Source organism: Mauremys reevesii, linkage group 1, assembly GCF_016161935.1.
Source record: "Mauremys reevesii isolate NIE-2019 linkage group 1, ASM1616193v1, whole genome shotgun sequence".
Classification (NCBI taxonomy): Eukaryota; Metazoa; Chordata; order Testudines; family Geoemydidae; genus Mauremys; species Mauremys reevesii.
The window spans coordinates 7,794,298-7,809,439 of NC_052623.1; positions in this window are offsets into that span (position 1 = coordinate 7,794,298).

The window sequence follows — 15,142 nt, forward strand, 5'->3', positions numbered from 1 at the left end:
TTTTTTTGCAGGATGAGAGAAGGACCTACTCTCTCTCCCTGCCCCTGCATCTCTGGTTCTGGTGAGGATGAGAAGCAGCAAAAGGCAGTAAAAAGAAAAGCATGTTTTTAACTTGGCGGAAACCAGGAAGGGTGGAAATCTCAGTGGGGTGATCCAGGAACACACAATGGGGGAGAGTGGGGGGGACATGCAGTGTCCAGATCACAGTGGCGTGGAGTCCTGAAATCAGGTGAAATAGGGAATGAACATCCTGCCTAAAGCGCAGACCAAACTGTCATAACAAGGCCTCCTGGGGAGGTGTGTTTCAGACTGTAAGATAACGTGGACTGCATTGAAGCAGATTGTCCCTCACACTATCTCCCATCAGCAGCCTCCGGAACGTGTGTCTGGGTTTCTAGCAGACTGCCATATGTTAAAGCTCTGTGTCATTTTGAGGAAGAGTTACTCACGCTGGCTCCTTTTAGTATCCACATCCTCTCTCCCTCCCACCGGGTCTGTCTCTCTCTCCTTCCCTGCAGCAGCTGAGCTGCTGCTGCAGTTCCCTTTGCCCCCAGAAAGGCAGTTCAGGCTGATGTCCCCCTTTTCCCCGCTGCAGGCAGACACTGATTTAACCAAGTCTGAGGAAATATTTCTGTGAGCTGTCGCTGTGGGGTCTGGCACCTGGTTTTAGGCCTGGGTGAGGTGTATCATGGTGTGGCAGGGCTGGAAGTTATGGGATTGCAGGATCTACATGGACAAGTGGCCTGCACTGGGGGTTGTGGGGCAGTGCGCAGGATGTACGTGCCAGGCAGGCAGTGCTAGGGTTTGTGGGGGCAGGCATGGGGTGTACACGGACAGGCAGGGAGCACTGGGGGTTGTGGTGGCAGGGAGGGAGGGAGAGGTGCACAGCGCTGGGGTTATGGTTCAGGCAGAGGGTGTGCAGGGACGAGTGAGTGGCATTGGGTGCTGTGGGGGCACAGAGCGGCATGTACACGGACAGGTGGGAAGCACTGCAAAATTATTTTTTTCTTTGTGCTTGTTGGTCCAAGGCCAGTGCTGGGAACTTTTCTGGCCCTGAGTGCTTTTCAATGGGTGTCAAAAGGGTTTGCCCTGGGAAGGCACAGACCACAGCCTGGGTGTCCCAACTTGACTCAGTTATATTTCTAACCGTGTCTGTTATTATTATGTAACTTCAGTCTTTTCATCGATGGAAAGAACCATTGATCTGTTTGTGACACTGCACCCCATATTCTTCCTAATGATCTTATTATGATAAGATTAGCAAATTATGGTGCATTTTATGCAAGGCGAGTCATGTAAGATGTCACTGGAAAAGTTATGATGTCCCGAGTAAGATAATTTCATGTGTAGGCATGTATCATTTTTGTATCTGACGTTATGAATATTGACAACATATCTGTATTTCAAATGTAGTTACACCTGGGTAAGGCCCACTAGGCAAGATGCTTTCAGTCTGGATAACTGTTTGGGATGGGCCTATTCAGGTCACTGAGCCATTAAGGAATATAATGGACCTTAAGAGAAACGTATCTCACACCTTGTGAGACTTCCTGAGAATAGCCTGTAACTAGTGGACAGTATTTCCACTTGTTTTTAGCAGACCAAGTATAATTTTTAAATGGCTTCCTTCTTGCTTTTGGGCTTCTGGGAGTGGCTGCTGCTTTTTTTTTTTTTAATTTAATTTTATTTATTTAATTTTTCTGCTCCAGAGAGCGTTATTGGCTCCCAGTTCCAGAATCACTCCAAAACAAAAAGAGAGAATCTGGAGACTAACAGTCCCCAGAGCCAATGGGGAAAGGCCCATACTCCAGGTCAACCAAATTTACAAGGCACTATAGGCCAGTGCGGGAAACAGGACCCTGGGAACGCGACCTGCCATGAGGGAGTTCAGTGATCTTGGGGTTCTGTAATTAATTGGGTTCCTTACTCCTCTAAGAGTCATTGTCATGACCATGAAATTGATGCATGTGCTTCCTTGCTGCATTGCTTCTTGCGTTTATTCCCTGCAGTGCCTACTCTCACTCCACAGGCTTCCTCCTGCCTGGGCTACTAGGTACAGTGGGGTTGGTTGGTTTGGTACAGGGATGGGTACTGATAGCAGAAAGCCCGTCATCTGTGCAGCAGCAGCCTGTGATTTCCCTGCACTTGGCTGGCTGTTGGTTCTGCAATGCTTGTGCTTTTTTTCAAAAATATTATTATTAAAAGTTCAGCTGTGGTTAGTGGTCTTTCTAGTGGTGAATCTCTGGTGATGTTGTTGAACTTGCACCAGCAGGGTGATCTCTGTCAGGGTGGATGTGAGGGTAAGGAGGATGCAGGCTGGGTGGTGGGGGTTGTGGTGGGGAGGGGCAGGGGATAGCAAACCTGGGGGCTCCACTAACCTGGTGGGGGAGTGGACTGGCACTGTGCCACTGTTGTTGGTCCGTAACTCCGGGCATGTCTGGTGGTGCGGTATACCCCTGGGAGTGGGTTTTTTGGGAGTCTGTTAGTACTATGGCTGTGTTGGTGGTATATCCGTTGCACTGTGGACAGAAAGCCATGCCAAGCAAAATGAGGTTGGCTTGTTTTAGGTGTTTTGGGCTCCTTTTGAAAGGCAGGGTGGCTTATTTTTCTCATGAGAGGCATGTGACCAGGCCACATAACTCTGAACTCCATTTTGGGATACCTGTACTTTTCCCTCAAACTAGTCTGGGAACCAAGTTTTGAAACAAAGGGCTCCTGCAATATGCTAAAGCTAGATAAGGCAGAGAGAGACATCATGGGTGCGTCTTTACTCCTCACATAAGAGGACTTCTGGAAACACTTTGAAAAAAAAACAGTGTATGGAAACCCGAGAAACCCAAGCCACAAAGCAAATGTACATTTTGCCTTGAGCTTCTTCCAGACTGCATGTATCATCAGTCATGGTGAGGAACTAACTCATAGTCACTCTATCTAGTGTGTTAAACTTAGTTGGCATGTTTGATTATTTGCTAGGTAATCTACTTTGATCTGTTTGCTGTCCCTTATAATCAGTTAAAATTTATCTCCTGCAGTTAATAAAACTTGTTTTATGTTTCAGTCTAAACCCAGTACGTCTTTAAGTGAAGTGTCTGGGAGACAAATCTCAGCTTGGTTACCACAAATGTGCATTGTCCTCCCCACATTGGGTAACAAATTCATACTGGTCGGGGTTAGGAGCAGGGCAGGATGGTCCAGCTCTGGGGTTCTAGGCTAGGGAGCTCATGGTTACATTGGCTGTAGTCTCTCTATTATTGGTTCATGCAGTGACTGGCCAAAGAGCCTGCATGTATGTGCAGCTGGAAGAGTAGCTTCCTGTACGGATGGTGGTGGAGGCGTAGTACCAGGAACAGTTCACAGTTTGTCTCAGCAGGACATTGAGAGAGAGATCCCAGGCTGGTGAGTCAGAGGGCTCAGTGGTAAAGCAGTTCCAGGTGTCACCCCCCTTGGGGAACCCGACACACTTTGCTCCTCTGCTGCTTCAATCTCCCATTAAACTCTGAACCCCCATCTGTACCCTCCTTCCTCATCCCAGGCTGCCCCAGTTCCAACAGCACGCTGGGCACTAGTGTCTTCTCCATGCTCCCCAGTCATCCCTGGGTCCAACAACCTCCGAGCTGTCCCACACTCCCGACAGCTCTTCCTCTGCAGGAGATGAGGTGCCTCCCATCACACCTGCTCCCTTGGCTGGGAGGTAAGCAGTGACTATGTCTCACTGGTGAGAAATCTCACACAGGAGTGGCCAATGCCAAGGTGCCTGTGTGACTTCACTCGTTACACCCATACAAACTGCAGGGTGCTTCAAGGCCTGCTACACAGGCACAGCTCAAAAGCGGAAAGGCATGCACATTATATAATGAGGGCAGGCACTGCTGGGACAAGAGGGTCTAGATAAGTACAGCTGCACATGCAGCTGCCTGAAACAGTGGGCCATTGTGACCCAGACATTAAACCCAGGATGCTCTGGGACCATTTGCTAGCCAGCTCTGCTAGCCATTCACGGCAACATTGTGAATTCATTCCTCAGTGTGGAGATTTCATGGGATCAAGCTATTATTTTTCTCAGCCAAAAGGTTCATCTATGCAGTGTCATGGGATCCCTCAGCCTCCTGTTTGAAAATACCCAGTGCAAGATTTCCACAGCACTGCAGTCACATGAGAATTTATCCCGATTGAACTAAATTCCAAAAGCTCATGAATAGAAAAAAAGCCTCTTTGTATGGAGGCTGTAAAGTCTATTATTAAATATTTTCCCCCGTGTAGGTACTTCCACACTGTTATCAAGTCATCGCTTAACCATCTTTGTTAAATGAAATAGTATAAGGAGGTTTTCTAATCCTTTGCTAATTCTTTTTACTCTTCTCTGAACCCTCTTCAATGTATTAAAATCCATCTTTAATCATGGATACCAGTTGCATTGAGAGAGGTTTAAGTTGGATATTAGGAAATACTTATTCACTAGGAGAGTGGTGAAGCAAAGGAATGGGTTACCTAGGGAGGTGGTGGAATCTCCTTCCTTAGAGGTTTTTAAGATCAGGCTTGGCAAAGCCCTGGCTGGGATGATTTAGTTGGGGATTGGTCCTGCTTTGAGCAGGGGATTGGACTATATGACCTCCTGAGGTCCCTTCCAACCCTGATATTCTATGATTCTACGATAAGTGGAAATTCATCTGCCATCATGACATCCATTTACCTGACTTGGTTAGCTCCTTCTGTGGAGTTCTTTGGACTTGACTATGACCTAAATAATCTGGTGCCATTTGTAAATGTTGCCAAATCATTGCTCACCCAACTTTGTAGATTGGTAATAGCTATTTCTTATGAAGTGTTTAAAGACCCTCACTGTGTTTCTCTCCCTTCACAGGAACCTTGAGCATTTCTTAGCCTGATCAATGCATCAACCACCTCATGGCAGTTTACAACCTCACTCCCTCTGACCCTTCAATATTCATCCTTGCGGGCATTTCTGGCCTGGAAGCTGCTCACATGTGGATTTCCATCCCTTTCTCTATGTTGTACATTACTGGCTTGTTGGGAAATTTCGTGGTTCTGTTTGTTGTATGGAAAGAGCAGACCCTGCAGAAGCCGATGTACCTACTGCTCTGCATGTTGGCACTCACAGACATAACCACATCTACCTCAGTTGTGCCAAAAACCCTGTGCATATTTTGGTTCAATTTGAATAGCATTACTGTGGGTGGCTGCCTCACCCAGATGTTCTTCCTTCATGGGGTTTCTGGTATGCAGTCAGCCATTCTCGTGGCAATGGCCTTTGATCGCTACGTTGCCATATGTAAACCTCTGAGATATGACACCATCCTCACCAATGCACGAATAGCTCAGCTAGGGCTTTTGGGTTTGATAAGATCTGTTCTCTTTGTTCTACCCCTGCCCCTGCTCCTGAGCAAGCAGCCATTCTGTGCCAACCGCATTATCCCCCATACGTACTGTGACCACATGGCTGTGGCAAAGATGTCGTGTGGGGATATCACAGTCAGCAGGCTGTATGGCTTGATGGCCACATTTGTTGTCTTAGGGTTAGACCTGTTGCTCGTTTTCTACTCCTATGGTCTGATCACCAGGGCCGTCCTCAGAATCTCCTCCAAGAAAGCCTATAAAAAAGCCCTCAACACCTGCACAGCCCACATCTGTGTTATGCTGATGTCTTGTACTTTCTTCCTCTTCTCCGTGATAACACACCGCTTCGGTCAGGGCATCGCTCCCCATATTCACATCATCTTGGCAAACCTCCATTTCCTTGTCCCCCCCACGCTCAACCCTATCATTTATGGGGTCAAAACCAAAGAGCTTCATGACAAAATGGTCAAATACATTTGCAGAAGATGATCGCTGGGGGCCAATGACTTTAACCCTGTATAGAAAGATTGGGAAGAGATATCTCCTTGTTAATCCAGGGTGCTCTCTCCTAATTTAGCTGAGCTCAACATTGTGGAATTTCATAGTCTGAGAAATTCCTTTCACCTAATCTCTTATCATTCCATCACCAAGCACTGCTGTCTGTATTGCTGAGTTCCTTCTCCCTCACCATCACTTGATCTCTTTCAGTGCCACCCTTCAGATCCAACCTTCCATATTCCCTGTCTCTTGGCCTTTCCATGAATTCCCTACTATGAGAATATACTGCACCTTTCTGATGTAAGGTGTCCTTCCAACACACTCTCTGTGAACATGGTTCTTGATCAGTTTGACTAATTAAATGTGCACTTTCTGATAGTCAAAAAAAGATATAAACTACAGTGTTGAAATTCTTTATCACATGTGCAATGATCCAGTGACTATAATTTACCTGTGTTTTCCATGCCCAATACCATAGGAACCCTGGAGTTCAAATCAAATGTATCCATTGGAAAGTGCTAATACAGGAAAGCTGCTGTCAGAATTGAGGCCATCCTACTGGAGCTTATTCCTGAGAGTTGTGGGACTGTGTGTTTTTGAGAACTGAAATGTTTTACCCTGGATTTGGGGTGTGTGTTGCAACCATATTATGTGCACTCAGTCATTATGAATTACTAAAATAACCACCACATAGTTAGACCTTAATTGGAAAGTAGTTTTTTTAAATTCCAGGTCAAAATCTAGCTGTCAGTTTCTGCTAATCAGAATAGGAGGAGTGGACAGATTAGTGAATAAGTGATAATGAAAGAAGATAGATGAAAATCTTGGGTCTAGATGCCTCTGATATTAGAGGTTTATTGAAAGTTAGGAAAAGAGATTATCAAGTAGGGGTCACTATAACCTCTCTGTTTTGTAGATGATATAAACATTTGCTAATACAATGTGCTTTAGAGTAATCCTCTAAAGCCATCTTGAGAGTCATTTTTCCTGACACCTTTTCTCCACAGCGGGTGGGCAACCAGCGACTGTATTGGAATGAGGGTGCTTATGGACCAGGAGGTGGCAGAAGAGGGAGAGGCTGCAGCTGGGACAGTCCAGCCCACCCCAAGTAGGTAGAGGATGGGATAGTCAGAATCAACCTCATAGGGGAGCAGATGTGATGTGCAACATCAGTTGGAAGTATATGAAGTTAAGGGGAGTATATATGGACAAATGGGATGGGAAACCCACTGAGGAATAAACCTGTTAAGTTGTTTCAGAGGAAGCTCATTGAGTTAACAGGACCAAACATGCTGTTGAAGTGTACAGAACTGTTAACATGGAGGGTACTTAGGCTTCTTACAATGTGGCTTTGCATATTGCCAAAGCTGGTAAGCCACACAACACAGGTGAGAAACTACTGCTTCCAGTTTTAAATGATATGTGTGCAGTGATGTTAGGAGAGAAAGCAGCATCACAGCTAGATGTGATCCCACTTTCCAACGACACAGGAGTGGGTGGGTGAGATTCTGTGGCCTGCATTGTGCAGGAGGTCAGACTAGTTGACCATAATGACTCCCCAAGGCAACCTCCACACCCTCCACACCCCTTTTTTTATACGAACCACATATAGGACGCACAGGCAAGTGGGCTGAATGGAACTGTGTTTGTGGCCAAGGTTGTTGGGGTGCAGGGATAGCTGGATGTGAAGGCTGCACTGCCAGGTACTCAGCACCCCAGTGTGTGGTGCAGTAAACTGAGTACAAGGTTGTGCACAGTCAGTCTCCCCTGACGCGCCGCTTAGCTGGGTTTCAGGAAGCTGGGATACAATGTCTTATGAATTGCCCCAGAATGCGTCAACAATACCCTCTACAGGAGGGGGGTACCGATTGGCGTGCCCCAGGATGCACCAATGATACCCTCTACCGAAGGCAGACTCCTTGACTGGCCCTGGGGAACATCAATGATGCCCTCCACGGGAGACTCATTGATTTATAAAAGGGAAACATAAAATGTTCAAAAAACTATGGCAAAAATAAATGAAATGAGGGTACAAGTACGACGAATAGCACGTTGTGGTGGATTGGTCAAACAAAAAATAGCTTAGGGAAAGGGATCATAATAATGTATTGAAAATATTAAAAAAAAATCCAAGACCGAAAAACACTCCAAAAGGCTCTTATGTCGGAGCTAAATCAAAAGGCAAATTGCAGCCACAAGCTGAGCGAGCTTGAAGCAAAAAAAAAGGATCTAAAAGCAAAATTAAAAGGAAAAAAAAACCCCTCCTCTACACGTCATATTATTGCTATCATGTAACAGAAGGGTAATTTTACTAACCCTGACTCATAAAAAACAAAATAAAATGAATTAAAAATACCTTAAATAACAAATTCAAAATTGGAACCTGGCACACACGGGGGAAAAGCACGATAATTGGCCCCCTTCTCCTCCTCCCACCCCCGCCCTTTTAACCCAAAATTCATTGGCAGTTCTTCTTGGCCCCTCTCCAAGAGACCACTCGGTGGTCAGGGACAGGTGAAAACCGAGTGGCTCATAATACTTACAAGTACGCTCCTCTCAGCACAGAGGAAATAAGGGGCTTACTAAAAAATTTCCCTAATCTAAAGCTCCAAACCCCAAATTTTATATTCTAAAAAAAATAATCCAGATGGTCACCACCTATATGTTACATCTCAGGGATCTTTATGTCCAAACAAAAGCTAAATGCCCCAATCTATCATGGCCAAGATCCCTACAGAAGGACACCAACACAGTATTTGGGCCTCTGTTAAATTTAAATCTAAAAATAATATAACAAGTGCCTGCACTGAGTTTAAGGAAGTCGTCCAAGAAGCCTTGGGGAATGAAGCTGGTAACTGGGGACCAATCTTGGCTGCGTACAAGGCAAGGATGAGCCGGCCTCTCAATACCGTGAAAGAAAGTGGGAGATGTATTCCAGCCATGCAGAGCCAAAGAAAACTGATCAGGCATTTTTAAAGATGTTAAAGGAAAGTTTTAGCTCCCACCTGCAAACAGCCCTTAATTTGGGAGTAAACCCAGGCTCTGATTATGAATCCATCTGTATGAAAAGCCAGACAGGCCAAAGAGATAAGGAGCAAGGCTGCTCGCATTGCCGTGGTAACAGCAAAGATAACGTAGGCGGCTATAACTGTGGGTGTCTTGGGCAAACCCAAAAAAACTGCAGGCGCAAAACTCAAAAGCCTAGTCAGGGACAGAATCATGGCTGGTTGAATCCCTGCAAACTTCACTGACTTTTCAACCTGGTTCTGGCCCTGTCCCCACTGCCTCGCTCCCCCCAAATCCCAGTGTTTTGTTTGCGGAGAGACCGGACATTGGGCAGCTGGGTGTCCAAGCTAAATAACCCTGGGTAACCAACAACAGCCCCACCCAGTATCTCAACCGACTGCCAACGCTTACTCACACCTGAGTAAAGGGGAAATGGCCAGGCTGTTAAATTCCATGACCTACTAGGACCCAGTGGCCCCCCTTGCCTGTCCGTACTGCCGCTGCAGATATAAATCCCTTGAGGCCACACTTACAACCACGGATAAGGGGCCAGCCATGCACAATTCTCATGGACACAGATGCGTCTGTTTCCATTACTGACCTCCACCTCCCCACTACTAAATAGTATATTTCTATTTCAGGGGTAGGAGGTGCACAGCTCATGGCTTATAAAAGCTCCCCTGTTCCTGTAAAATCTAAACTATTCTTCTAGACTGTCTTTTTTTATGTAGCTCCAGATGCAGAGGGGACTATTTTGGGCATGGACGTCCTCTGCGACCTTGCAGCAACACTTAACTTCGCTCAAAGTACAGTTATTAATAAACATATGCTTACTCATACCATCCCCCTCCGCAATGATACATCCCTCTCTTCTGTTGCAACTGCCAAATCTGTGGCTCTTACTTGGGATACACCTATCCCCTTTTCAAGAATTATGTTCCAGGTTTGTCTCTGTTTGGGCAGAAAATAAGCTCTATTCCGGTTTGATGCCTGCTTATCTTTGCCCATCCATCCAGGTTACCAGTCAATTTCCTCCACCTACCAAGCAACCCCCTTCAAATCTGAGGCCATGGAGGTGGTAGGTGACATTATTCACTCTTTGCTTCAGCAAGGCATACTGGTTCCTTGTACAAGTGCACACTCTTAAGCCTTGGACCCCTCTCGAGTGAACGTACAGGAGGGAAATCAGGTCATAGTATTGGCCATACAAATACCTCTCTGAAAGTGCAAGAAATTCCAACATGGGTTCATAAAACCAAAATTAAAATGCATAACTAAATTCATTTTGTTTGTATTGTATCCTTTTAGGTAACAAATGTGACTCCCCATGTTAATCCTCCTGGCAAACATACCTGATGCAGCCCCCTGGGATCTGCCCTTGGTACATGTTACACAAGATTCCTGTTTCAAAGCTGGCCAGTATGTGCAACTCCCTACAGGAGGCAGCAGTGAATGGGTACAGAAACCAGACACTTGGCTTGCCCGCAGACCGGACCACCTGGGACCTAGCGTAGTTACAGCTCACCTCCAAAAACATCCAGGCTCCAAGGTCGCAATCTGACTAGCACAGCCTGGGAGCCGTCGTCGCTCCCTCCCTGTATTTCACCCCATCTGGACTGTAAGTGGGTATTTAGTTTCAGTGGATGTGGGCACACACATATAAGCCCCCCCAGTTTCAAAATGCAGAATCACAGAATGTTGGATCAAAGGCCAAACCACCCAAGCCCTTAGACATACCAACACCAGCTTATCTTATGCTCTGACTGCAATTAATGTAGACATTTTTTTTTTTTACAAAATCACTTAAAAAACCCCTCAAATGCTATAGTCAACCTGGCCAAGTCACAAGCTAAAGGTCATGCTTGTAATATGCTGTCTTGTAATCTGTTTAATATTGCAAAAAAACCAACAACCCCATGTAGTGGGGCAGACTGCCCCACTCCCGGAGAGTGTGGCAAGCCAGGGCGCCTGCACAGACAGGGAGCCAATTAGGGAAGGGCTTATTGTGAGCCAATCAGGGCCCAGAGTGGAGACAGCCAATCAGGGCTGTGCTCAGCACTATAAGAAGGCTGCTCAGGGAGGGAGCAGTCAGTCTGTCCCAGGCCTTTGAGGGGGGAAGGTCAGTCTCCAAAGGTGGGAGACTAGCACCGTGGACAGCGAAGTGCTGGCCAGACTCAGGGAGCAGAAAGGAGCACTAGCCTGACAGGCTACAGGCTCTGAAGGGAAAGGAAGGGCCTAGTGGGTGCAAGGGGCCATAGGGGAAGCGGCCCAGGGAAGCAGACACATGGGGGAGAGAAGGAGGACAGCAAGGCTGCTGCCAGAGGGTCCCTGGGCTGGGATCCAGAGCAGAGGGTGGGCCTGGGTCCCCCCCCTTCCTCCCTTGCAGTACACCCAGCCAGGGGCCATAGGGAGCAGCCACTATGGACTACGCCAGATCCCTGACCAGAGGGATTAGATGCAGAGAGTGTGGTTGAACATGGTGGCTGGGGTTTAGGACGGCTGATCAACCCCCACCACACACGCACATCCTCCCCGGAAGGGGATGTGTATGGACTGAGGGGCACTGCCGGAGGGCAGAGGTCCTGAAGAGGACACCGTGAGTTGGGAGCAACGCGGGTCCACATGCCAACCGAGGGCGGAACGACTGACGGGACTCCGACATGAGGGGGAACTCCACTGGACAGAGCTAATTCCCAGAGACAACCAGCAGGAGGTGCCGGGTGGTGAGTCCCAACTCCATTACACCCCAAAACATGTTAAATGTATGCCTGGGTTTCCCCCTGCCCCATACCCTTTCCTCCCTTGCCCACATTGCAGGCATCTCTACACAACTAATAGTAGCCTCTCTACTTCCTCCAGACTCACCCGCCTCCTTCAATTTCCTTCTTGTGTATCCTTCTGTTATTCCTACTCATGCGGTTCCTTCTTTTTTTCTGTTTCAAGTCTAATAAATATGTGGCTAATAATATAGGGTACAAAGTAGGGCTGTCTGAATACCTGACACCATCCTCTAACAATGCTACACTAATAACCTCAAACTGTTGCACAAAAAAACCCAAAAAACAATTACATTGTGTGCTCCTGTTCTACCCTTTGACCTCGTCCTCTTCCGTTGTTGTGGAAGTCCTTCCTCTTGCAAATGGTAAAGTTGCTGTACACGTATTCGCTACTCAGTGGTGTTTCATCATTGCTGCATCTTATTACGTGTATGAACTATTACAGTGCCAGGCAAACGTTTCCATGTGCCTGCAAATTACTGACTCATTTATCCTAGATAATGTGCACCTCCCCGGCCATGTGTTCACTAAAATGACAGCAGCTCCTCAGTAATATAACAACCTATACCTAAACAACACACCAGTTCAACTAGCCAAAAAGCGACTACTCAAAATGGTCCTGGCTGCTGCATCTGCATTTACCACTGTTCATAACCACATCTCCAAAGGTCACATTCAAAGCCAGCTCTCTGATCTAACCGTCACCCAACTAAAAAATCCTGTTTGTAAGGCATCTTATAGCCCCATCTCCTAACAAACTATTGTTCAAACAACAGCTGCTGCTGCTTCTATATTTGTTATTAACCTCTCTTGTCATACGTGGGTACTGTATATACTTGATTATAAGCCGAATATTTTTGGTAAAAAAGTGACGCGTTAAAGTGTGGGGGTTGGCTTACAAACGGGTCTAAATTGAATATCTAATACATTGTCATTTTGTTTACTTGGAGCGTCTGCAGGCATGGAGCCCCTCAGCTCCCTGTGTTTGCATTTTGCAGGTCCCAGCCAATGGGAGCTGCGGGAAGTTGTGTGCCACTTCCCGCAGCTCCTATTGGCTGGGACCGGCAAACCGCAGCCACAAGGAGCTGAGGGGCTCCATGCCTGCAGGCGCTTCAAGTAAACAAAACGCCCCACCAGCAGCTTACTCTGATGGCCCAGGAGCCAAAGTTTGCCAACCCCTGAACTATAGGATTGGTTTATGAAAGGGTCATCTTGGGGGGTCGGCTTATAAACAAATGGGCTAATGAATGGGTATATATGGTACTTTAAACACATGCTTAAAAATCTTACTATGTTTCCTACCTTTACTCCCTTCTCCCAATTCCTGTCTCCCTTCCCCCTACCACCTTCCTCAAGCAACCCTAAAACAAATCATGCTTTTCAAAAAATTTAAAATATTAACTTTATCTCACTTAAAAATTCATTTTATCAAAAAAAAGGGAATTGCCAGGAAGGAGTTAAAATTCAGCCAGCAGAAAAAACAAAACCTGCTAAAAAGCAAGGACACTAACAATTGTAAACAATTAATAAGCTTATATGGTCAATACCCGCCCAGTAATTCAGTAATGCTCAATAACTCAATTCTTAAAACAGAAAAATCCCTCCCTTCATAGCCCACCGGATATCTGTAAGCACTCATCCCTACCCCCTCCCACCTCAAACCACGTCCTTCCCCCGCCAGGTAGTCATAAATGTTTAAAGCAATTAGAATGACTTCTATGTGTACGCACTGTTCTTATTTTTACCTTTGTTCTGGGTTCTCTCTTGACTTGTAACAATGTCTGTCTCTGTATGTACAAATAAATGCAAATTAATAAAAAAAATTATATAATTGGCCACTATGCCATCATATTTTCAAAGCTGCTTATCAGTCTTCCTGGTACCGTAAATAAACTCCGTCAGTATTATCTGTGCTTCCATGATTCTTGGGGGGGGGGGGAGCATCTTTTTGCATAACATGACATTATTGACATAAACTGTAACCATACAGATCATTGTTGCAACCACTGTTAAATATTTGCAACAAATATTGTACAATGGTTGTCGTGCGAGGTATTTATGAAGAGGTTATGATCTGCTGGTTATAATTATGCTAGCTGCATGTGTGTATCATTTTTTTATTTGAATTTATGAATATGGGCTATGTACTTGTATCTCAAATGTATTTGATTCCAAATAGGCTCAGTGTAGCATTTGGTCAGCTTCTTGAGAAAGGACTATTTTCAGTAAATGCCCAATCAAGAAACACCTTGGTTGACAATGAACTTTGGGAGTTGCCAATCCACATCCGAGCTTTCCTGGGCACATTCAAACTAACATGTACACAATGTCATTGGTCTGTAAAGAACTGAGTCATACATGGACATGTAGCTTGCCTATGTGACTCCAGGTTCCATCTTGCTGCTGTGATTTCCACAGTAAGAACAGAGGGATATCCTTCCACAGGCAGAGAATATAAAAGGCCCTGGAAACCCCTCCATTTTGTCTTCAATACTGCTTCTAACCTCTGGAGGAACCTTGCTACAAACTGAAGCTCTGAAGAAACGTCTGAATGATCCGTCCCAGCTGGGGATGTACTCCAGAGACATGATTTGAACCTGAAGTTTATTCCATCACTGCTACCAGCCTGAACTAAGAACTTTGCCATCACTGAATGTAATTGATTCCATTTATCCAATTTTAGCTCTCACCTATATCTTTTCCCCTTTATGAATAAACCTTTAGATCTTAGATTCTAAAGGACTGGCAACAGTGTGATTTTTGTTTTTTTGGTAAGATCTGATGTGTATATTGTCCTGGGTTAGGGACTCGGTCCTTTGGGATTAGGCGAACCTTTTTTCTCTTACAGGGGTATTGGTTTTCATAACCATTCATCCCCATAATGAGTGGCACTGGCGGTGATATTGGGACACTGGAGTGTCCAAGGGAATTGCTTGTATGACTTATGGTTAACCAGTGGGGGAAAAAACAAAGTCCTCTCTGTCTGGGTGGATTGGTGTGTCTTACAAGTGGAGAAACCTCAGCCTTGGGCTGTAACTGTCCTGATTTATGCAATTTTTCCTGAATTAATACTCTCAGAAGTGTTTCACCAAAGGCAGGATCATTACAAGACTGTAGTATGCAATTCAGATAGATGAGTCTATACATACAGTAGAACCTCAGAATTATGAACACCAGAGTTACTAACTGACCAGTCAACAGCACACCTCATTTGGAATAAGAAATATGCAATCAGGCAGCAGCAGACAAAAACGGGGGCAGGGGGGAGAGAAAAAAAAGGCAAATTCAGTACAGTCCTGCATTAAATGTAAAGTACTAAAAATAAAGGGAAAGCATCTTTCTTTTCTTCAGCATAATAAAGTTTCTATGATGTATTACATCAATGTTCAGTTGTGAACTTTTGAAACAATAACTATAAAGTTTTGTTCATACTTATGAACATTTCAGAGATGCAAACACTCTCCATTCCCAAAATATTCATTGCCGTGAGGTTCTACCATATATCA